At 47.5% G+C, this 25000-nt stretch overlaps 1 long non-coding RNA gene across 3 annotated transcripts in view; it reads right to left on the bottom strand.

Moving 5' to 3' along the window:
- Positions 1–25000, bottom strand: part of LOC127007642 (uncharacterized) — a 49900-nt gene that overhangs the window by 22717 nt on the left and 2183 nt on the right. The window contains exon 2 of one of the 3 annotated variants that reach the window (XR_007760315.1): positions 14210–14363. This is a non-coding gene — a long non-coding RNA (uncharacterized LOC127007642). Of the gene's footprint in view, positions 1–3454; positions 3470–8156; positions 8283–14209; positions 14364–25000 lie in introns of those variants that run through there. The other 2 variants (XR_007760316.1, XR_007760317.1) reach the window with 2 other exon arrangements.

The raw sequence follows: 25000 nt of genomic DNA, 5'->3' as shown, positions 1-25000 counted from the left end.
ACAGAGGAAGCGAAGGAAGAGGGAGAAGTGAAGCGGAACAGCAGGAGGGAAGGAGGGATGGAGGAAAGGAGGGAGGGAGGGAAGGAGGGAGAGACGTCTTGGCTCTCTTCGTCTGGAGTCTCTGGTTCTCTCGAGGGCCAAGGAGACTCCCACGGGACGAGACGGTGATTGAGAGACAGATAGACGGAGGGAAAGGAGAGACAGGAGGGAGATCGAACGGAAAAGAGACGAAAGGGAGGTCAGGTCGAGAGAGGGAAAGGACGGGAGGGAGTGAAGGCGTATGGAGGAAGTGGAGGAGGTGAAGACAGGAAGAAAAGGGAGGAAGTGTGGAAACAGGAGGGAAATTGTGGGAGAGAAGAGACGAAAGGAAGAGGGAAGGAGAGAAAAGGCAGGAGGGAGGGAGAGTGGAAGAGACAGGAGGGAGAGGGAGGTGTGGATGACACAGGAGGGAGAGGGAAGGAGGGAAAACACAGGAGGGAGAGGGAGGGGTGGAAGAGACAGGAGGGAGAGGGAGGGGTGAAAGAGACAGGAGGGAGATGAAGGGAGAGAAGAGACGGGAAGGTAGGAAGATACATAGGGTGTGTGTGAAGGGAAGGAGGTGGCGGGAAGAAGAGGGAGAGGATGAAGAGATGGGAGGGACGTGAAGGGAATACATAGGAATACATAGGAAGAACAGACACCAGAAGACCTATCGGTCTATGGCGAGGGTGTCTGTTTACTACCGCTACTACTTGTAATCTACGTGTGGTAGGACAGGATAGAATAGATGAAGGCTCCTCCCCACCCACCTCTCCCTCCGGCAACGTGACGGCAGGAAATAGTTAGAAGAGAACACCATGTACCTTTAAGGAAGAAAGGGACATGGAAATTTTACAGTAAAGAGAGAAATAAGAGGAAAGTACTACCCTTAACTTACACTACTGGTAACCTAAGCTGTGGGGGAAAATGACTTCATTACATAAGAACGTAAGAACACAGAAAGACAAGGAGAATGGAAGAGGCCGAGTGGCCTGCACAGGGCAGCCTCAGGATCCCCCTAATACTCACGATGGGTGAGGTGTAGTTTCAGGGGCACAGGTGGAGGCTTGATCCTCGTTTTACCGGCGTGTACTAGGCACGGCACCAGTAACCTGTCACCTTACTGCACCCACCCACACCTCACTCCCCCTGTCATGCGGACATTAACTGTTGCTTTACTCTATTGTTAACTTACGCTACTTGCAATCTAGGTTGTGGGGGAGAATTTTATGAATTTAGGTTGACGTCTTGCTGCAATCTGTCTGAAAACATGCGAAGAAGGGTCAGTATAATCTTATATCCCTGAAGTACTTATCCAATGAAGACTTGAAGCTATTGATACTCTGTGCGCTAACTACTGACGGTGGGAGTCTATTCCAGTGATCGACGACTCTATTATTGAAAAAACTTTTGCGCACCAATGTGTTACATCGATTTCCCTTTAACTTCATACCGTTGCTGCGTGTTATTGTGTTGGTGTCTCTCTGAAATAGACTATCTGGGTTAATGTTGTCGAATCCATTAAGGATTTTGAACACTTCAATTAAGTCCCCTCTTATCCTTCGCTTTTTTAGGGAAAACATATCTAAACGCTTTAAACGCTCGTCATATGGCAAGTTTCGGAGCGCTGGAATTTGTTTGGTTGCTCGTCGCTGTATCCTTTCTAGCAAAACTTGATCTTTGATATAGTTCGGTGACCAGAACTGAACGGCGTATTCTAGGTGTGGTCTTACAAATGCTAAATATAATCTCTTCATAAGTTCGGGTGATTTATAATCAAAGTTTCTTGAGATTAATCCTAACATCATATTGGCTTTTTTACTCGCTGCAGAACATTGATCACTCATTTTAAGTGTTACTGATAATGACACCAAGATCTTTTTCTTGTTTTACTTCGCTGAGCTCGTGTCCTTGAATCTGATATTTAAGTTAGGATTTTTTTCACCTATGTGCACTACTTTACATTTATCTACGTTAAAACTCATTTGCCATTTTTCGCTCCAATCGGCAAGTCTTATTAAGTCTGATTGAATCTTTTCGCAACTTTCACTGTTCATTACCGTACCTCCTACTTTGGTGTCGTCGGCGAATTTGGCTACTTTTGATAGGCTATCAGTTTCTAAGTCGTTCACGTAAATTATGAATAGTGTTGACCCCAGGACCGAACCTTGGGGCACGCCACTGGTGACGGGTTGCCAATCCGATGCTTCACCATTAAGAACTACACGTTGTTCTCTGTCGGTGAGCCAGTCATGAATCCACGCACATAGATGGTCGTTAATACCGTGGGAACGCAGTTTTGAAATAAGCCTAACGTGAGGAACTTTATCAAACGCTTTCTGAAAATCTAGGTAAATTACGTCATATGGGCTTCGGGCGTCCCAACATGTATAAACATCGTTGAAAAAAAGTTAATAGGTTGGTAAGGCAAGACCGATTACTACGAAATCCGTGCTGACTATCAGTTATCAAATAATTTGTTTCAAGGAAAGTGATCATTTTATCCCTGATTATTTTTTCGAATAGTTTAATTAGGACAGACGTAAGGCTGATGGGACGATAATTACTGGCTTGTTTTTTATCTCCTTTTTTAAAGATCGGGGTAATATTGAGGAGACAGGATGAAGAGGGAAAACAGGAGGAGCCATGAAAGATAGGAAGAGGGTGAAGGGACAAGATGAATAGGTATAGATGGAAGAGACGGGAAGGACAAAAGGGAGATGGAAGGAAACACAATCAGGAGACAGAACCAAGGAAACGTTTCTCTGTTCTTTCCTCCATTCTACTTATACGTCTTTTCCTCTCTCTTCCTCTTTCTATCATTCCCCTTCTCCGTTTCTCTCCTCCTCCCTCTTCCCTTTTCTTCGTCTATGGTTAACTCTCCATTATTCATCTCCTATTCTTCTCTTTCTTCATTTCTGTTTTTCTCGATGTAATTGTTCCTCCCATACTTTCCTTACTTCTTCGGGAGCAAAAGATTAAGCTGGAGAAAGGAGGACTAGGAACTGGAAGAGTTTGAGGATACTAGAGAAAATGCGGATTAGCGAAGGAAAAGACATCACTCTGTAGCATACACACACACACACACACACACACACACCTCGTGGAGCCCTGCCCCTCCTCCTCCTGTGCTTACCCCTCGTTTCAGTCACTGGCATGAGCGTCGGGCTGCTCATTCATCTACTCGTGGGGCATAAATTGTTTTCCTCGACCAACAATGTTCTCCTTTACTCATTTTCGTGCCTCCTTTAGCTATGAAGTCTGAACAGGTGAATATCCAATTCCTCCACTGGCTATCAGCACTGAACAGGTGAATCTAATGAATGACAGGTGCTCCCTCCTGCTCAGATGATATTGCTAACAGAATAAAAAACAAAAACAAAGCTTGATCGCTCTAGACATTACTGTTTGTTAGTGTGATGCGTGTCATAATTACCTCTGAGTAGATTTGATTGACTCCGCATCGCTGCTCGGTGGTCACGTGGCTGGGCGGCGCGGGCGTGGCGTTCCCGTGCACACCTGGCGGGGGACAGGACTGGACAGGCAGGAACGCGGCGAACACTTTCATATTCATAAGTAATTTTGATGTCATTTGGCAGAAGTATGAATAATGGAAATGTATCATAATTACATTCATTAATTAAGTTAAAGAATAATTGTACTGGAATTCAGTTAAGAAAATCGCAGCACAAATTAATATTCGAATATTGAAAACTTCTCAGAAAGGCTATATTGCAATGAGCTACTCTGTTACAAATTTCATCTGGTTGGTTTAGCTCATTACTGACGTTTTTGATGCCTTATATTTAGACGATGAAGCAAGTAAACAGTTATTTTCTATTATTCTTTACTCCGGTCGCAAAATAAACTTCTGAAACCAATTTAATGAAAAGTATCCTGGAGAACCTAAAAAATAACTCCGAGGTCTGCTGGGATGTCATTATCTAAGTACAGGACTGCTGGGCTCAGGAAGGACTCAGAAAAGGTGTTCTAAGGCCTCCACACAACCTTACACACCACCACCACCACCAACAACAACAACAACAACACCCTCACTGCTCTGCTCCGTCCGGCCTTCCTTCCCATTCTCCTCTTCCTCCTCGCTTTCGTCCTCGTCGTTGTCCTCCTCCTCCTTCTCCTCCTCCTCCTCCTCCCTGCCCCTCACGTACCCTTGGATCAATGCCGCCTCGCCCACCAAGACTCACACTGTCCACTCCACTCGGCACTGCTTCCACCCCTCCTCCTCCTCCTCCTCCACTCTCACCAGCCACAGTCTTCCTTCTCCCTTCCATTCCTCCACCACCCACAGTCCTTTTCTCCCTTCTTTTCCTCTTCCACCGCACCACCACCACGTACGGTTTTGCCTTCCTTCCTTTTCCTTCCTTCAAGACCTTTCAGCATTTCCTTTACCGTTCCATCATCGCAGTCCTTCCCTTCCACTTTACCGTCACCTCCACTTTCATTCTGTCCAATATCCACTTCATCATCATCAGCCACCTATAGTCCTTCCTTTTCCTACTTCCACCTCCTTTCCACCTACAATCCATCCTAATCCTTTATACCATCCTCCTCCACAACCTATCCACATTGCACCTATTCCACACAGCCAGCACCACAGGACCCTATCATCTTTCTGTCCCCTTATTTTTTCCACCTTTCGCCGATCCAGTCCAGTTCAGTAGTAGGCGTGGGATTGCCTTTGACTTATTCTTGATTGTTGATTGGCGTTGTTGTCTCCTAGTTTTGTTCAGTTTTCTTTTTTCTTCTGTTCCATATTGTTGTGATACAGTCTTTTCTGTTTTCAATTTCTTCCAGATACATCCCATCTTCTATAACCCCATCAACACTCACCGTTTTCCTTTCCCTTCCTTTCTTCCTGCTCCTTCTTCTTTCTATACCATCTCTTCCTTTTTTTTCCACATTCCATCAATACATGTGTCCCATCTGTTACTACCCCATCACCGACAACCCTTTCTTTTTTCCCCTTCCTCAGTTCACCCATCGCCCGCCCATCCTAATCCCATCCCGCCCTAGCCTCTTCACACTTACACTCCCTTACACTACATAATTTATACACCTACACTCACACCCATTTCCACACCCACATCCTCCACCTACATCCATTCCACCATTACCTCCCACACCCTTACCATTTTCCTTACATTACTCCATCTCCACCCCACACTCAACTCCACACCCACATCCCATCCCACCATTACTACCTCCCACACCCTTACCATTTCCCTTATACTGCTCCACCTCCACCCACACTCAACTCCACACCCACATCCCATCCCACCATTAGTTCCCACGCCCAACCCTTACACTACTCCACCTACACCCAACTCCACACTCACACCCAACTCCACACCCACACCCTTCACGCCCAGCTGAGGCATATCGCCGCCCATACACTCGTGAATAAGACATGAGCTGTAAATGGTTGGTGGGTGACACAGAGCCCACTCCTCCCCCTCCCATCACCCCCTTCTTCCCTTCCACCCTCCCTCCCTTTCCTCCCTGCAGCTCTTCCGCCCCACTGACCCTCCCAACAAGACCAAAGTGAGGTAATTTGGCTCTCCCTTCCTCCCTCCCTCCCTCCCTCCTTCCCTCCATCGCCAAGAGCAAAGGAGAGAGAGAGAGAGAGAGAGAGAGAGAGAGAGAGAGAGAGAGAGAGAGAGAGAGAGAGAGAGAGAGAGAGAGAGAGAGAATTAGAACAAAGAATCAGCAAATCAAATAATATAAAACAAAAATAACAATGACAAAACTAGACTGATTACCAAGTTAATTAAATATTGATAAAGGACGAACACCGAAGCTAACAATACTCTCTCTCTCTCTCTCTCTCTCTCTCTCTCTCTCTCTCGGGGGCCGCAGCACACGCCTTCATCGCTATCGCTTCCTTATCTCTACATCACTTCTTCGATATTCATTTGCGCTGCCGAGGCGAGGGAGGACGAGAAGGGGAACGGAAGGAGGGGATAGGGGAGGAGTGAGAGAGAGAGAGATGGAGAGGAGACAAGAGGAGATAAATAGAGGAAGACAAAAGACAAAGAGGAAAGGGATGAGGGGGGAACGGAAGGAGACGAGAAGGGAGGAGGCAGGGAGATGTAGAGGAAAGGAGAGCAAAGGAAAGAAAGGGAGACAAGTGAATAAGAGATGAGAACGAAAACCGAGGGAGATAAGAAGGGAGGAGACAGGGAGAAATAAAAGAAGGGAGAGAAGAGAAAGAAAGACAGAGAAAAAAAGAGAGAAGATATTGGAGGGAAAACCGAGAGAAGTGAGAAGAGAGGAGACAGGGAGACAGAGAGGAAAGGAGAGGAAAGAAAGAGAGAAAAAAGGAGAGAAGATATTGGAGGGAAAACCGAGAGAAGTGAGAAGAGAGGAGACAGGGAGACAGAGAGGAAAGGAGAGGAAAGAAAGAGATAAAATGCAGGGAGAAAAAAAAGCGATGAGAAGGAACACGAATTGATAAGTGGGGAGAAGAGACGAGGAGACAGAGATTAGAGAGAGAGAAGACGGAAAGAAAGAGGTGGAAGACAAGGAGAGATGGGAGGAAAATGATATACAATGGAGATGAAATGATGGGAGGCGAGAAAAAGGGGAGGAGATTGAAAGACGGGAGAAAGAAGGAATGAAGGACAAAGAGGGTAGAGGGATGAAAGAGAACGGGAGGAGTTGTAAAGAGAGGAGATGAAGGAACGAAGAGGAAACAGGAGGAACGATAGAAGGGAGAGGAAGAATAAAGGAAGGAGATAGCGAGACATGAAGAGAGGTGGAGATACGAAGAGGAGAGAGGGGAGAGCAAAAAGAGGGAAGATGAAGGACACGGAGAGGAAAAAGGAAGGATGGAAGGGAGCGAAAGATGTGGAGTGGAAGGAGGGAAACAAAGTGGAAAAGTGGAGATAAAAGAAAGAAGACGAAAGACAAGGAGATAAGAGGAAGAAAGGTGAATGAGAAAGAAATGAAACATAGAAATGGGAGGACGAAGAGGAGAAAAGAAGAAGGATGAAGAAGAGAGGCGAAGAACAAGGAGAAAAAGATCGACGGATGAAGAAGAAGAGAAAGGAGATGGAGGGACGCAGAGAAACAAAGGAAATAAACAAGCAGAGGAGAGGGAGGAAGAGAACGGAAGACACAAAGGGAGGAGAATGAAACGAGATGAAAAGAAAGGAGACAGAGAAACGAAAAAGAGGAGAGACAGGGAGGGGAGGGGAAAGGAGGAAGAAGAAGGACAAGGCGAGGAGAGGGCGAGGGACAGACGATTCAGATGCAAATACAAGAAACAAAGGCGCATCGAAGTGGCGTCTCCCGGCCCGTCGTGGCTTCCGTCGGCGATAGTCTTTTGTTGTCGCCGAGCTGCGTGAGGGACGGATGGCGAGGGGGATGCAGGGGGCGGAGGGGAGGGGGAGGGTCTATGCATCATCCTTTCGCTTCCTTGCCTCACTGTTAACACTTGTGAGATAGATGTGAGCAAGGGGATAGCGTTGAAGGGATTAGAACACCTCCCCATACGAGAGAATGAAGGAAAGTATGTATGTGCTTGTGTCTAAAATATATGTACAAAAATATCTGTCTATCCACCCCACCCACACCAACCCACCCACCCCTCATTCATCCACCCCCTCCCTGACCCCCACCCACTCCCACACCCACACACATGAGACTATTAGGCTATTGTAATCTTTCTACTTTCGATTGTACTCATATCATACCGCGATTTTCCAGCATTTTCATCTTCATCGCTTTAATATGCCTTTCTATTATCTATTTCTCTATTTCTACGTATGTGTTTATCTGTGGTACTGTGATGAAGGTGTGGAAGGTTTGCGTGGACGTATACTAAGCTATTTGAATCTATATACTCGTTTTTACCCACCACAAGATCAAGGACTCCACTCGAAATATACCTTTCGTTTGGCATCTAGTTTTTTATCTTTACTTTGAGCAGCGTATAGCGGACTTTTTTTTATGCTGTTTTTTATTTTTGCCCTTGAGCTGCCTTCCTTGCTTACTGTAAAAAAAAAGGGCTGATGCGACGGAGATGAGCACCGAGGCCACGCGCAGCTATATCATATGCTCCTAAACAGAAAAAAAAAAACACTCCCATTCTTTAGGATTCTCCACGCGAGTCTTACCTCTTCTTTCCCTCAGTCCCGGCAGGAGGAAGGCCGCCCACTCGCCCCCCCGCGGTAACGGAAGGAGAGAAGGATTTTTTGTATCTTCTTTTCTCTTTTCTTACCCTTGAGGTGTTTCCTTTAATGTAAAATAGGAAATGTTTGATGTTCATCCCCGCCGCCGCTGCACATTCAGAAAGTTGTGTCATATGTGTGTTAAGAAAGTGATTGATTGATAGTTTATTGTTGCAAGTAAACAACAAAGGAGAAGGGAGGAGCATGCCATCCCAACCCCCAGGCAGTGCAGAGTTTGATTATACAACTAAGGATACATGTCCCCATCGTGCCCTAGGTCGACACAAACACAAGGGATTAACAGTAAATATATTGAAAGGAAACATTACATCAGTTTAATCTGATCACCTTTGGTTGTCAATAATTTAACTGAAATGAGTTAGTAAGCAAAGAAAAAAAGGGGAAGAAGAAGATTAAGAATAAGAAGACGATGACGACGAGAACGACGACAAGGAAGAAGACGAAGACGAAGAAGAAGAAGAAGAAGAAGAAGAAGAAAATACACATGGCAGATATCGCAAAAAGAAAAAGAAAACAAAACAAAACTGACGGACAGCAGCAGAGACCATTAAATAACAAGACACAAAAGAAGCATATATACCACACAGTTAATAAAGACAACACACAAACAAACAAACATACAAACAGTGACTGGCAGGCGGAACTCCCCGGGCCGTAAGTATCTCATGACCTTATTGTGTCCCGCGCCCCGCTCCCCCCTCACCCCCGCTCCTCCCCTCCCCCATCGTTGCCATATTATCGTATTCACCACATTGTATTTATCATTTTTAAGCCTCAAACTTTCGTTCCTACACAAATAACGGTAGAAAATCAAAGTTACCGTTAAAACTCTTATTTATTAATGTTTCTTTGTTTGTTTTTGCTATGGTTATCAATCAGAAACAACGAAAATGCATGTGACAAGTACGAGAATTTGACAACGCTGCCATCCCCTCACCCCGCCTCATTACCCCGCGCGGCACACACTTTAGCGCATTCCTTATTTCTGGAGGGGACCCATCTCGCATCACGCTCTTCCTCATCCCTCCTTCCTTCCATTAGTCGCGCTGTCCTCCCATATCTCCCCTCCTCCTCCTCCTCTTTCCCCTCTCCCTATACTCCTTCTCTTTCCTCTCATTCTATACGCTTCCCTCTTGCTGCTGGCGTGGAGTGGAGGGATAAATGCGTCTGTCTCTCCGTCTGTCTCCTCATCTCTCCGTCCCGCCCATCCATCACAAGCCATGACATCTACAAGAGTGACGTTACGCCGCTCAGAAAGGTGGAATTAACGACTTGTGACCGACGCATTTACGCTATTTTCTCCTTCCTTCTTCCCCCCCTCCCTTCTTTCCCTCCCTTCCTTAAGTCTTCTCCCGTGTCCGATTCCCTTCACGCAAACATACAAACAAAACGCTCACGCCCAAACACGTCTTCGAATCCATGAAACAAGTCCCTCAGTGTGGTTATTCCTGTGTGTCTGTGTGCGTGGGTGTTACTGCGAGCTTTTGGCGGGCGAGTATTGCCGTGAATAGAATGTAATTAGATTTGCGCGGCGTGCGATAAATGAGGATGAGCCCGTAATAATATTCAGCGCGTGGCCACGAGTCGGGACGCAGCTGGCGGGCGGTATTTGGGCGGGGAAAGATTACCCGCCAATATTCAGATGAGCCACTTAGCGCGGGAAAGTGTAACGGCGCGGGATATTGTATTTGTGAAGATTTGAGGAACGCGGAGTAGAGAGAGAGAGAGAGAGAGAGAGAGAGAGAGAGAGAGAGAGAGAGAGAGAGTCATTAACTACGATGTAACTATAGTACTCTCCCTTTCCATCCCCTCTCTCTCTCTCTCTCACACACTCACACACACACACACACACACACACACACACACACCTCTTCGGACGATACAACCAAATACCCAGAACAAACAGACAAACACACACGCTACAAAACAAACACAAGCACAAACAAACAAATATAATCCTCAGTCTGTTTGTCCGGCACCCGCTCCCTCTCTCCCCTCTCTCCTCCCCTTTCACTCCTCTCCCCTTTCCCTCCTGCCTTCTCTCCCCTTTCACCCCTCTCTCCCTCCCTTCTTCCCTCCGTCCCTCCGTTACTGTTGACCGATGTCCACCAGAGACCAATCAACCTCTCACCATCAGAACGAAGAGAGAGAGAGAGAGAGAGAGAGAGAGAGAGAGAGAGAGAGAGAGAGAGAGAGAGAGAGAGAGAGAGAGAGAGAGAGAGAGAATATCACTGTTGGGTAAAATAATAAAATAACGAAACAAGATCTTAGGAAAATATATGTCGAGAAAATTAACGAAAAATATATTATTATGAATGTATTAACAGGATTATTCCAACCTGTGTGTGTGTGTATGTGTGTGTGTGTGTGTGTGTGTGTGTGTGTGTGTGTGTGTGTGTAAAACATATCATATATTTACTACAGGATGCAAACTTTGTGTTAAACTACGCAATCAAAATGAAATGATTAATGGAAATGAAAAATAATATAATTTATTAATACATTGGAGTTATTACACACACACACACACACACACACACACACACACACACACACACACACAACGCAGCCCGTCCATCACATCTCTCTTCTCCACTATTACTCCACCTCCCCTCACCACCTCCCCCCCCCCCCCCCGCCATCCCCCTTCCCCACCCTGCCTTCCCCTCACTCCTTCCATTTAATAGGAGACCTTTGTCCATCGGGCTAATCCCTGCAGGGACGGGTCACTCCCAGAAAGGGTGAGAGAGAGAGAGAGAGAGAGAGAGAGAGAGAGAGAGAGAGAGAGAGAGAGAGAGAGAGATTTGATCCGCATGATTGATCGTGAGTCCAGAGTTACTTCCATTGTTTGCCACCATTTCGCGAGGGGGGAGAGAGGGAAGGGAGGGAGAGAGGGAGGTTAGGAGGGAAGGAGGGAGGGAGGGTGAGAGGGGAGGAGGGAGGGAGGGACAGAGGACTAAATAAAGGGTGTGGGAAAAAGATTAAAAGCTGGAACAATGAAGAGATAAAGAAACAAGAAAGGTGATATATGTCTGTCCATCTCTCTGTTCGTTTATGTTTCTTTAATTACACAGACAAAAATGTTTCTTTGATATTTTTGCTTTTTTCGATTAAGAATTTATTTAGGAGTCATACAGTTAATTATGTGTTTTTTGTAATTTTCTTGTGGTAGTTACTTATCAACTAACACTCACAGAAATTAGACACCAGCTATATGCCTTTATTATGTCTTTGTCGCACCTCAGACATGTATCTACGGCGATTTTTATTGATATGCCAAACGTAAATTCAATAATCACGAGGCAAAGAGTTCAAGGCTAAAGAAAACGTGACTGTTGGAGGGGTGACATCAACATCAACACAACGACTTGATAATTTGAGGCTCATAGGATTTGCTATTAAGAACTTTTGTATTGGCATAAGTTGGGAGCTGCATCATCGTCACTCTTCTTCTTCTTCTTCTTCTTCTTCTTCTTCTTTCATCCGATAGAGAAAATAACCATAAAAACAAAACCTACAGTCACACATTTCATTTACATATTCCGTCTCCTCTACCCTTCCTGCTCCTCCTCCTCCTCCTCTTCCTCTTCCTCCTCCTCTACGTCACCATCCCCTCCGTTTCCATGGAGATAAGGAACACGGGGAAGAAGAGGAGGAGGAAGAAAGAGGAGGCGAGGGAGCAGAGGAAGGGCGGCAGGACAGGGCAAGCTGGAGAGAGGTAAAATGAGAGGGAATTAGAGGAGGACGGAGAGAGGGGAGTGGAGAGGCGTGTGAGGGGAGAGAAGTGAGAGAAAAGGTAGGGAGGGGAAACAGGAGGAGGAGGAAAGATACGAAGAAAATAAGAGGGGAAAGCGCGCGGCCAGGGTGTGAGGGGTGGTGGAAAGGGAAGGGGAGAGGGGATAAATGAGGGGAGACTAAGAAAGAATGGGAGGAAGGAGAGGGAAAAGGCGGAGACGATGGGAAGGAAAAGGAATAGAAGAGAACGGAGGATGAAAGATGGAGGTGAGGGAAAGAGGGAAGTGAGAGATAGATGAGAAGTGAGGGGTTAGGAAAGAGGGGAGGAAGGAAGAAGAGAAAGGAAAGGGGGGAGTGAGAGATAAAGGCGAAGTGAAGGGTTAGAACGGAAGGAAATTGAAGGGAAAAGAAAATGTAGAAAATGAAATAAAAGAAGGAATAGTAGAAGAGGAGACGTATTGGGTTAGGATTGAAGGAAAGAGAGAAAGAAGGAAGGAAATAGAAAAATAAAGAATAGGAGAAGGGGTGTGAGGGCTTAAGAAGGAAGGAAAGACGGGAGGGAATGAAAGAAGAAAAGGACCAGGGAAGATGGGCGATGAGGGGCTACGAAGGGAGAGAAAGAGGGAAATGGAAGAAAATAAGGAAGTGGGGAAGAGAGGAAATGAAGGGTTAGAAGGGAAGCAAAGAGGGAATGATAGAAAGAAGTTACAGAAAAAGAAGGAATAGGATAAGATAGGAAGCAAGATGATAAGCAAAAAGAAAAAAAAAAAAGCGTGGAGATTACAAGAAGAGGCTGAAGAAGAGGTGAAGGGAGGGGTTACGAAAGGAAGGGTAAAGAAAAAGGAAAGCAGGGAGGAAGGAAAGAAGAGAACGAAGGGGCGGAGTAATGAGGGGAAGTGAAGGAAATAGGGAAAATAAGGGAGAATTAAACGGTCAGAAGGGTGGAGAAGGGAGGAGGCAAAGAGGAAAGGAAACAAGGGAGAGGAGGAAAAAGGGGGAAAGGAGGGGAAAAGGTGAAAGGAAGAGCAAAGAGGGAGGTGAGAGGAAGAAGAGAAGCGTACGGTAATTAAAGGAAGGAAAAAAGAAAAGGGGGGAAGGGAAGGAAAATAGGGAAAGAGGAAGGGATGAGGAAGAGGATGAAAGAATGGAAAGGAGAGCATGAGGAAAAATGGTAAAACGAAGAGGAAAAGCGTAGGGTTAAGAAAAGAGAGGGGAAGAAAGGAAGGAAAGGAGGTAGGGAAGGAAAACAGGGGAGAAGGAAAGACAGGAGGAGAGAAGGCAGAAAACAACAAAACGAAGGAACAGAAGGGGAATGATGGGTTGGGATATAAGGAAAAAGGGAAGAAAAGGAGGGAAAATTAAAAGAGGCGAAGGAAAGACAGGAGAGTAGGAAGGAAAGAGAAATGAGTAGAAAGGAAAGATGGAAAGCAGAGGGAAAAGGAAGGAAAGGAGGTAGAGAAGAAAATAGGAAAGAAGGAAAGAGGAGAGAGGAGAGGGAAAGCGAAGAGTTAGGAAAGAGGGGAAAGGAAGGAAAGGGGAAGAGGTAAGAAAGAAAAATAGAGCAGAAAATAAAGAGGGAAGGAGATAAGGAAGGAAACAGTAGAACATAAGGAATAAGGAAGAATAAAAGGAAGAGGAAAAGAAGGGAAAACGAAGAAGGGTGGGGGAAAGGAAGGCAAGAAAAAAGAATATGACGAAAAAAGGGGAAAGGAAGGAAAGGATAAGAGGTAAGAAAGGAAAATAGAATAGAAGGAAAGAGGGAAGGAGAGAAGGAAGGAAATAACAGAACATAAGGAATAAGGAAGAATAAAAGAAGGAGAAAAGGAGGGAAAACGAAGAAGGGTGGGGGAAGGGAAGGCAAGAAAAGAGAATATGAGGAAAAAAGGGGAAAGAGAGGAAGGGAAGTGAGGGGTTGTGTGTTCCTTAATGGGTGGGGGGACCATTGACGGGGCCTCATGGGGGTTAGAGATCATGACCCTTACGAGACCATAATGGGAGACTGGACCTGTTGTCTCTCTCTCTCTCTCTCTCCTTCTTTGCCTTTTCTTCAATTTATGTATGTATGTATGTATGTATGTATGTAAATATTTATGTATGTGAATGATTATGACTATGCAGCTCTTTTCCTTCCTTCTCTAACTCCCCCTCCCCCCCCCCCCCCCTCTCTCTCTCTCTCTCTCTCTCTCTCATCCCTCCCTCCCCCACCCCCTCAAGCAATAACTCAGGCCGCCTCTCGCACTAACCTGCCATTGGTCACCACAACGACCGCGGCCTGACGCAAATGAAGACTGATAACGTCACAGCCAATCGCCCTAAGTGATTGGCTGGCAGTGATTCGCGCCGCCACTGTCACCTCCGCCGCCGCCTCCGATTGGGTGAGCAGCCAGGCGTGTGCTCCTGCGACAGAGGGACGAGAAGTTAAGTGAAAATAAGTGGTAATGTGATTCACAAGTGGATAATTAGAGTGATTTTGGATACTCTGAAAAGTTCCACTGTTTTAAATGTGAGTGGTGTTAATAGCGGTGAGTATTATGAAAAGTGGTGGTGTGGTTTATGAGTGAATGATCAGTATGAGGGATTATGAGTGGTATGAAGGTGTAAGTGTCTTTGAAAAGTGAGGGGTCGGTAGATGATGGTGATGAAAGATACACTGATGTGGTAAGGCATGTGAAGGTGTTGACTGGGGTATAGAGTGAGAGAAGGGTGTGTAGGTGTGTGCATATGTAGCTATAGGGTGCAGTGTGGGTATATCTTTGTGTTGGGAGCTGATTGTTTTGCTGTGTTATTGGAATACTGTTTTGATACGAGTTGATGGAGGGTGTGGCACAGGCATAACTTCAGTGGGGTGGTGTGTAGGTGTAGCTGTGTGGATGGGTGTTTGTGAGGTGAAATCGAGTGTTATTTGTGAAGATGTGCTGCTGGTTACGTGGGTGGGATGAGGCTGGGAGGTGGCTGAGGTGTGGCGGGGAGGTGTGGTGTGGTAGGGGTCGAGTGGCAGCCGAACAATCCCTGTGGTCGGCGGCTTCAAGGGCGGCGCCTCAATTATGCCCAAGTAGCAGCCATCTTCCCCCTCCGTCAGACGTGCTGTCCATACCGACCGTCCTTCCTTCTCTCTCTTCCTCCTCCTCCTCTCCTCTTCATCCTCCTCCTCCTCCCACCTGATCATGCCTTTCGCTGCGTCACGAACCGAACTCAGGATTAACTTAAAAATGCCGCCGCTACAGGAGGGCGCCGAGCAAAGGGCCGATGCCACGCCGGGACACTCGAGGGGAAAGTGATTCTTGTCCCCTCCAACGCACGGGCGAGTTCGATAAACAAAGACAGGCGGCCCTCAACGCCCTCGAGGCCTCCCGGAGCGCCGCGCGGGGGTCCCTGAGGCCGTCACCCAAAGTCAATGGTTGGTTACATCAAACGTGTGAGGTAATTGGATTAAAAAGCCATTTGCCCCGGAGGAAAAAGTGGCGGAGGGAGGCCCAGACGTCACCTGTGGGCGCTGATGTCATCCATATCAGGCCTTCCTCCTCCTCCTCCTCCTCCTCCGCCTCCAGTCAGTCCATAGGGAGCGAGCATCCCCTCTCCCTCTCCCCCTCCTCCTCCTCTTCCAGCCTCCCTTCCCCTTCCTCCTGCGTCCCTTTGTTCTGTTTTTCATCGCCACCGTTTCACACTCGATCGCGTCATCTTCTCGCCCTCATCTGCTTTCCATTATGCATATTTACGCGCCGCATAACCGGATTTAGCAAAGATAGGAAGGAAAGTGGCTTAAACGATGTAAATATGATCGGGGAGGGAGAGAGAGTGTGTGTGTGTGTGTGTGTGAGGCTGTCGTGGTGGTGGTGGTGAGGAGGGGCGCGGAGTAGATATAATAGACGGAATTGTAGCTGTGGTGGTGTTGGCTGGAGTGTGTGGAGGTGTGGTGAGTGAGATGACGTGGTGGTGGATAGTGATGTTATGTGGTTTGACTGTTGGATGAAGTTAATCGTAAACTGCAGTAAATATTGTATTTTTTTTTATTTTTTTTTTACAACAAAGGAGACAGCTCAAGGGCACAAAATGGAAACAATAATAAAAAAAGCCCGCTACTCGCTGCTCCTACAAAAAATAATCAAAAGAGGTGGCCGAAAGAGAGGTCAATTTCGGGAGGAGTACTGTGGAGAAGGGTGTAGTATAAGGTGGAACATTCCTCTTTAGGGTGTAGTGGCGTGGAGAGTGGTGTTAATTGAAGAGTTTGGGTAATGCTAAGGTGAAGGATGGATGGGCTGATAACACTACAGGATGATGGGGGTGTTGAAAAGGGTGTGTAAGTGTTGATGTAAGTGTTCTAATGTTGAAGGAAAAGTATGATAGAAAAGTATAGGTGCTCGAAAGCTTATAAGTGTGTTGATAGGGGTGCTTCCAGTGTTGTCAAGCGTTATGGAAAGGTTATGGTGTTGAAGGGGCATATAAGTGTGTTGATAAGGGTGATCTTGTGTTGACTGAAGTGTGAAGGGTAGGTACTGGTGATGGAGGGTGCTTGGGTGTGTTGATATGGGTCCTCTGATGTTTGGTGAAGTGTGATGAAATGGTGCAGGTGGTGGAGGGTCCTGGATGTGTTTATAAGCACTGCAGTGTGATGAAAAGGGAGGTGTAAGTCTGTATAAGAAAAGGGTGTAAATACTGAAGGAGATGTGTTTTAAGATGCGGTGTGGTAGGATGTATATGAAACTAATTTGAGTGGTGATATAGTGCAATGGGAAGCTTAATGGAGGTGGTAAGGGTAAAGACATATCACCACCACCTCCATCACCACTATAAGCACAGCCGCCAGCCCTCCTTCGAGACGCCTGACACACTTCCCGGCCGAAACAAATCTAGCGGGAGAGGAGACGCGCCCCGCCGAGTAAATATTAGCTCGCGGCGGGGTATGGGAGGGCGTGCGGCGGCGGTAAATATTGAGGGAAATTGAAAATGATTACCTAACATTAGCGGGTCGTGGGAGGGAGCGGGGAGGAGGAAGGGGAAAGCTTTGGTGGTGGTGGGACTGAGGATACGAGTCACTAGGAAAGAGGAAGGGGGGAATAGGGTGTGTGGTATATAGAGGTGATATATTGGTCTGGTGATTGTTTAGCTGCTACCGTGTCATCCCCATCATAGTCTTAGAAGGAGGAAGAGGAGAGGAAGGGAGACGAGAGGGAGGTGGAGGAGGAGATCATGTGGCAAAAATAAGGGAAGAGTGTTGAGATGATAAAAGCAGGGACATGTTCCGTATATTGAAAGTAGAGGTAATTTTAGTCGTCGAATAAAGGAGCAATAGTAGTAGTAGTAGTAGTAATAGTATAGTAGTAGTAATAGTATAGTAGTAGTAGTAGTAGTAGTAGTATAGTAGCAGTAGTAGTAGCAGTAGTAGTATTGGTAGTAATAACAGCAGCAGTAGTAGACTAGTAGTAGTAGCAGTAGTAGTAGTAGTAGTAGTAGTAGTAGTAGTAGTAGTAGTAGTAGTAGTAGAAATAGTAGTAGTAGTAGCAAACAATATAAGGATACAGAACACACTGAGCCAGGTCGCAGTTGCCACCACCACCACCTCCGTTCTGATGGGTGGCGGTGGTGGTGGTGGTAAGGGTCGTGACAGTGGGGGGGCATTGGGGAGGAGGAGGAGGGGGGATTCAATATGGAAATTCTTGCCCGGGAGGCGTAGTGCTGCCTGTCCTTTTTCCCCGGCGTGAGGGCGGCCTTTGACAAGCGCTTTGATGACGCCCAGGCAGGTCTCAGGAGGAATCTTGGTGCGGCGCGGCGGTGGAACGGCGGAGGGGCGGGAGCGACGAGGCGGGCGGCGATCCACACTCACCCTCGCTCCCTCCACACACAAGGGCGCCTTTGAGGTCCACAGAGGGCGGGGAAGGTAGGGCGCGCGTCCCCGGGGAGGTGTAGACTGCGGGAGCCAACATAAGGTGTGTACACGGCCGCCTCTTGATATGAAGTGTGGAGCGACTGGCGGGGAATTTACATGTATACATCTTTTTTAGTATTGAGTGGCGACGCTTCTCCCGCCCCCTCGCTCCCTCGCCCCCTCGCTCCCTCGCTCTCCATTGTTTTTACGGCCCGCGCCAAGCCGCCCCCTCGGAGTCATAATGCTAACGAAAAGATGCCTGCCGCCCTGCCCTGCCTTGCATCCCGCCTGGCCATGGAGGAAAGTGAAGAAGAGAAAAGAAAATGCGGAACGAAATGGAAGGTGTTTCTCTGTGAACCGGTGACTCGGTGTATGATACGTTTTTGAGAATTTGTACAGCACTTTCCCTCTCTCTCCCCCTCTCTCTAGTAAAGGGTGGCAGAGTAAAAGAGCGGATATAGAATCTACGGAAATTCTAAGCCTCGTTACACTTCACTACGGCTGCCGCTGCGAGGGAGGGAGGAGGAGGAAGAGGCGGCGGACGGCCAGTTTTAGGTTGGTCTCCCTCCACCTCGCTAACGTTTTCTACTTTTTCCCGGCCCGGCGATTACACGCATAACCTTTTGCTTTCCCACAGCCGCATGTTATTTCAGATTGCGTTTGTGTTTTAATGTTTGGCGGAGGGCGATTTTAGATTTTGTGATAAACTGTGGGATTGTGTTGAGAGGATTGTGTGTGTAGGCTGTGGTGGTGGTGGGAGAGGAGGAGGAGGAGGACGAGGAGGAGGAGGAGGAAGTGGTGTTGGTGTTGGTAGTGGTGTATAGTAGTAGTGGTGTTCCGGGTATTTGTTAGTGGTGATGATTTTGAGGAATTGAAGATGGTGATGATTGGTGGTGATGATCAATGGAGTAGATGACAGGTAGTTATGGATGGTGATCATAGTGACGAGCGGTGATAGTGAGGTGATGATGGTGATGGGAGAGACGAGTGGTGGTGTTGATGGTGAAGATAAGAGAAAGATGGAATGGTGGAGGAAATGATAATGGGGTGGAGGTGACGATGGAGGAAGACTAATGATGATGACAATGACATGGGTGGTGATTATGGTAGTGGTGATTGAGGTAGTGGTGATGATGATGATGGTGTTGCTGGTTATGATGAGTGGTGTACTGATGGTGACGGTGGTGGTGATGGTGGTGATGATGCTGGTTGTGATGAGTGGAGTACTGATGGTGACGGTGGTGATGATGATGGTGGTGGTGGTGGTGTTGAGCGCTGACTGTGATGCTGGCGGTGATGAATAGTGGTGGTGATGAGCGGGGACAGACCCAGCCCTTGATCGATGGTGCGCGGCGGTGTGAGTGAGCGAGTGAGTGCGTGAGTAATGAATGAGTGTGTGTGTGTGTGTGTGTGTGTGTTTGTGTGTGTGGCTGAGGGTGAGAACGAACAGGTGAAAGTGAGGGAAAAGAGGGAGAGGAAGGAGGGAGAGGAGGAAAATTCTCTCTCTCTCTCTCTCTCACTGGTCGTCTTACATTTTTCCTTCATTTTCTTTGATCTCTTCATTCTTTTTTTTTTTTTTACCGATTCTAGCACTAACCTTTCTATTATTGTTTTCCTTCTTTAATATCTTATCCGTGTAAATAATTTATTCTGCGGTTTGTATTCACTTATATTACTGTCATTCTTTACTTTTTCATATAATATTATCCTCCAAGTCGCCCTTCTCTCTCTCTCTCTCTCAGTGTGGGAATATATTCGTGTACGAGAGAGAGAGAGAGAGAGAGAGAGAGAGAGAGAGAGAGAGAGAGAGAGAGAGAGAGAGAGAGAGAGAGAGAGAGAGAGACTATGTGCCTCTCGCCTTTAAATGTTACTTACTACAACTGGAAGCCGTATACCCTCCCTCCTCCTCCTCCTCCTCCTCCTCCTCCTCCTCTCCGCACCCGTCTCACGCCTCCAAAAAAACGGAAGAAAACAAAAGGGAAGACAACGGAACACATCAATAAATAAACACAGAAAAAAATAAAATAACATAAAACCCGTAATAAAGAATCTCCGGTTAATGGAATAATAAATAAAACTACGAAGAGGAATAAAGAGAGTGAAATAACGCCGGAATAAAGAACGCGAACATGGATGTATTGGAGGAGAGGATCAGGCGAACGGAGGAAACAAAAGAACGACACAGAGCGAAACGTTGATAGAAAGAAAAACACCGCTACACTAAACACACACACACACACACACACACACACACACACACACGCAGGCACAATCAGATCCTCGTGTAAACGCATAAATTTTGTCGTTTTGGGACCGAAACTTTTGATGCAAGAACCGACACAAAATATAAAAGGGAAGGAACAAATGCGGCGGGCGTAAATATAATGCGAAAATGCTACTCACGGCATCGTAAAGCATAAATGTAAAATTCAGAGAGAAATACGAAAGGTTTTAACTGCATGGCGCTGCTAAATTATTTGTATAAAAACATGGAATTAAAACAAAACATAGAAATGAAAACACCGATACAAAGCACGGTGAAGGAGAACACGTAGCTATGATGAACAATGCATATAAACTCCATCACAATGAATACTGATGAAGGAATGGTCACAGTGCTTACAAGAGACAGTGAACAGAAATGAAAGCACCGAGACGAAGCACAATGAAAAAGAAGAAGAAGAAGAAACTTAGTAAGAGGCGCACACACAAAAACTCTACTACAAAAAGAAATGAAGGAGTGGCCACAGCGAAAATGATAGACAAAAAGGTGTTGGAAGCGCGATACAATAATATAAAACTCTCTACGTGGTTAATTAACAAATCCATACACTATCTATCTATCTATCTATCTATCTATACTTGCTGAAAAAAAAATTATCAGTTCAGAATATAAACAACAGAACAGTCCAACAGAATTCCCAACACCGACGTTAGAGAAGCTGGCATACGACCATTTCTATTGTGAATAAAATATAAATAAATGATCACGTTCCTGCTATCGAGAAGACAATGACAGGACAGGAATATCAGTTTACAAAAGAAAAACACGAAACTACCAAAATTACAGGCATAACATAAACAAATAAACAGTTGTAACAGCGGCGTCATTACCATAAAGAACGCTAGATAAAGAGAACGTCACTAACATAAACAACAGATATAACGTAACGCAAAAAAAATATACACCATTCGTAGACGTGTTGATGACGCAGCGCTTCAACGATTTACCAGAACGGTGTCGCAGGGAAGAGATGAAAAAAAAGTGTAGCTATTTTTAGGCCGTCACCTGCATGAAATATAAGAGGGAAAGTGTTACTGCCTTGAAGCATGAAAACAGGCTAAGGAGAAATAAAAAAACGTGTGTGTGTGTGTGTGTGTGTGTGTGTGTGTGTGTGTGTGTAAAAGAAAGGAATTAATGAAGAAGAAAAAGAAGAAGAAGAAGAAGAAGAAGGAGAAGGAAAAGAAGAAGAAGAAAATAGAAGAAGAGCAAAAAAAAACACAATAACAACAACAACAACAGGTAGAGCAAAAGGAAAAAAAGAAAGAAAAAAAAAAGAAAGACAGTTCACACAATATCGTGCCACTGAGTCAAACAAGCAAATAAACACTACGACAAACAAAATAACCACCACCTAAAGATAACCACAAAACCCTAAGATATATACGCCAAACAATCTCAGGTACAAAGGAATCAAAAACAGCTGATCACACTCGGCGAGGGATCAAGAGAAGGGTGACAGAGGAGAGAGAGAGAGAGAGAGAGAGAGAGAGAGAGAGAGAGAGAGAGAGAGAGAGAGAGAGAGAGAGAGAGAGAGAGAGAGAGAGAGAGAGAGAGAGAGAGAGAGAGAGAGAGAGAGAGAGAGAGAGAGAGAGAGCAAAGACGGGAGTGAGGGATGAAGGGTGAGAGCAAGAAAGAGGATGAAAGGAAGAACGAAAGTGACAGCAAGGAAGAGGGAGAAGAGAAAGGGAGGAAGAAAGAGGGTGAGAGCTATAGGGAAGAAGGGACAGAATATAGGAATAGAGATAAAAGTGAGAGGGAATGAGTGAGTGAGGAAGGAAGGAAGGAAGGAAGGAGATAGAGGAGAGTAAGGAAGTTGAGAGCCAGGAAAAGAAAACAAGGTCGTGGATGAAAGTGAAAGCAATGAAAAGAGAATGAGAGGAAGAAAGTGAAAGCAACGAAGCAAATGAGTGAGAAGGAAAGTGAAAGCAAAGAAAGAAAATGAGTAGGAAAGAAGGTGACAGTAAAGAGGAATGTGTGATCAATGAATAGGGTGAAGGTGAAGATGAAGATGAAGTCGAGAGAGTGGAAGGAAGAGGGCGCTAGTGACTGAACACACACACACACACACACACACACACACACACACACACACACACACACACACACACACACACACACACACACTTCCCTTTGACACGTGAAGCAAAATCCAAGTGGCGTAATTAAGTCAGGTGAGTGATCGCTAATAACTCTCAGGTAATTAGTGCTCGGGGGAGGGGTAGGAGGGAGTAGAGGCAGGTGAGGAGGAGGGAGGGAACGAGGAGTGATGAGGGGACAGGTGTGTGTGTATGTGTGTGTGTGTGTGTGTGTGTGTGTGTGTGTGTGTGTGTTTCAATTGCAACTCTTTTTTTTATGGTTAATTTTCAGAACTGTTTGTGCATCGTTTTTTTTTCAGTCTGGTTTGTTTATATTATCATCGTTTCAAAGTTGGTTTCTGTGTTTTTTAATGTTTTTGAGATTGTTTATTGCTATACGACTATTCCAATTATGGTTTCTGATGGGGTTCTCTTAGTAATCTCTCTCTCTCTCTCTCTCTCTCTCTCTCTGTATAGCGTGTCGTTCGAGATCCACATTACCGTTGTGGGAATATTAGAAAAGGTTAGAATACGAAAACATGTTCCTCTCTCTCTCTCTCTCTCTCTCTCTCTCTCTCTCTCTCTCTCTCTCTCTCTCTCCCTGGTCTTCGCTCCCTATCTCTTATCTCTCCTTCCGTTCTCTTGTCCCTCTCTTTCTTTGTCTTCCTCTCTAACTCACTTCTGTCCCATCCTTCTTCCCGCCAGTTCCTCCACATTGTGCTCTCTCTCTCTCTCTCTCTCTCTCTCTCTTTACTGTACTCTCTTTTTTAACTCTTTACGGAATCTCTTTTCTCCCTCCACTTTCCTCCACCTTGATGGCTTCTCTCTCGCGTGTGGAGAGGAGGAGTGAGAGGAGGATGAGGGCGAGGGAGAGCCAGCGAGAGTGCTTCAGGCCAAGATAAACATTGCAAGAGAACATTGTTGATAGTCTCGCGCCACGACATCCTCCCCGCCGCCCCCGCCAGCCAATCAGCGGCGGGATGACAACCTGGTGACACGCCGCCCGCCAATCACAGCGCGGGTGACAAGCAGGTGACACAGCCTCCGGAGTTCTCATCTATTCTCTTTTATTTCTCCGATGTTTCAGGCTCCGCGGCCCTCCAGCGTGTAGTGCAGCGTGAGGGGGTTGATGCACGGGCCCTGAGTGTACTTTGCCGGGCCTGGTTGTAGCGGGAGGCGTGCGAGGGGCGTTTATAGATCTGTGGGTCCGGGTAGAAGTGTCACCAGGTGGGGAGGTGACAAATATGGCGACCAATGGGAGCGGCCGCTTCCTCCGCGCCCCCCCCCCCACCCCGCCCCGCTTTCCTCCCCCCTCGGCGCTCTTCCTCCCCTTCCTCCTCGTCCTCCCGCAGCCTCCTCCTGAATTGCTGATGTTTTCGTCCCCGCCGCTCCGGATTTACGTGGAGATGAAAACGAATCGCTGAGATCCCAGACGAAAAAATTACCGCCGCGTCGAGTCTGGGAAGGAAAAGTCCCTCCTTCCCGCCCGCCGGGGAGGGACGCGGCCAATGGGGCGGAGGAGCGGCGCTGCGACACGCGACACCGACCAATGAGCGGCCGCGCGACACTCAGGTGACACTCCACACCCGGAAAGGCGACGTCGTTGGTTAAAAAGCCTGAGTTTCACGTTTGCAATTTAATGTCGCCGTTCCGGGTGTCCGGCGGTGCGGGGACGGGCGACGGGACAACCCCCGGGGGAGGGCGGGGTGGGCGGCGACGTTCGGTGCTGGGGTGTCATCGGCGGGCGTCCTTTGTTTCGGTGGCTGGATTTTTCTCGTTCTCATTTCCCGAGACTGAGAGAACCTCGTTGCACCGGGGGGGAAAATTTTGGCACCCCGGCCCCGCTCTCGGGGAAAAAACGGGGGCGGCTGGTCGGGACATGCGTGGGGCTGCCGAATGTCGCGACCCCGGGCGACACCCTGCCCAGCCGTGCCCTTCATGACCCTTGACCCAGGCAGTCAGGGACCCATGTCCCCTTCCCCTGAGTGACCTCGGGGGAGCCTCAGCAGCGAGGCGCGGGGCTGGAAGGGCCGCGGCGCTGGCAGAGGGAAGGACAGAGATCGGGGGCGTGAACTGGCAACTCGGGGCCGCGTCGGCTGCGCCAATGCCGCTCAATATCTCGCCTGCGTCCGGTTGCGTGCATGACCCCGCGCTAACAACAACTTGGGAACCACGGCCGGCCAGGTAATGCGTCCGATTCCGCTGTGCTGGCCCAACACCCGCCCGCCCACGCCGCCGCGACGAGCAGCCCCGGAAAGATGGCGTTGAGATGGGCGGCGAGGCTGGGCAGGGCGTGGGTGGGGCGGCGGCAGCAAAATGTGAGGGAGAAGTCATGAGGGCGGCGGACAGAACCGAACACACGTGGGCCACCCGCCTGGAAACGTCCTTCGCTGTCTCAACGGCGAGCAAGAAAACTCAGGGGGCCGCGAGCAGGGTGGCCAAGGTCGGGCCGCAACGCGCTACCTGGTCGCCGCCTCCTGCACGCCTTCGTCAACCCTGCACCCCTGCCGCTCGCCCTGCCTCACCCACGGCTTCAGGGGGGGGACGGGGTACCTCACTGTAACATGAAATCCCAGCAATCGGCCCCAGGGGAGTCTGCAGGCCATGGTGATCACCGCAACCGCTCACCTTTGGCTACACTGCACAAGAAAACCCAAGAGGCTGGAAAGAGACCAAAATTGAAGACTCCGGCCCAAGACGCTGCCAAGCCACGCCGCGGAGATGGTCGCTCGCCGCCCCGCCAGCCACCCGCCGCCCGCCGCTATCGCCCCGCCGCCCACCCGCCTCTGGTTCGCCGCCCGCCCTTCCCGCC

Source organism: Eriocheir sinensis, chromosome 36 (genome assembly GCF_024679095.1).
Source record: "Eriocheir sinensis breed Jianghai 21 chromosome 36, ASM2467909v1, whole genome shotgun sequence".
In the NCBI taxonomy this organism is placed as follows: domain Eukaryota; kingdom Metazoa; phylum Arthropoda; class Malacostraca; order Decapoda; family Varunidae; genus Eriocheir; species Eriocheir sinensis.
This window is presented reverse-complemented; position numbering and strand designations above follow the sequence as displayed.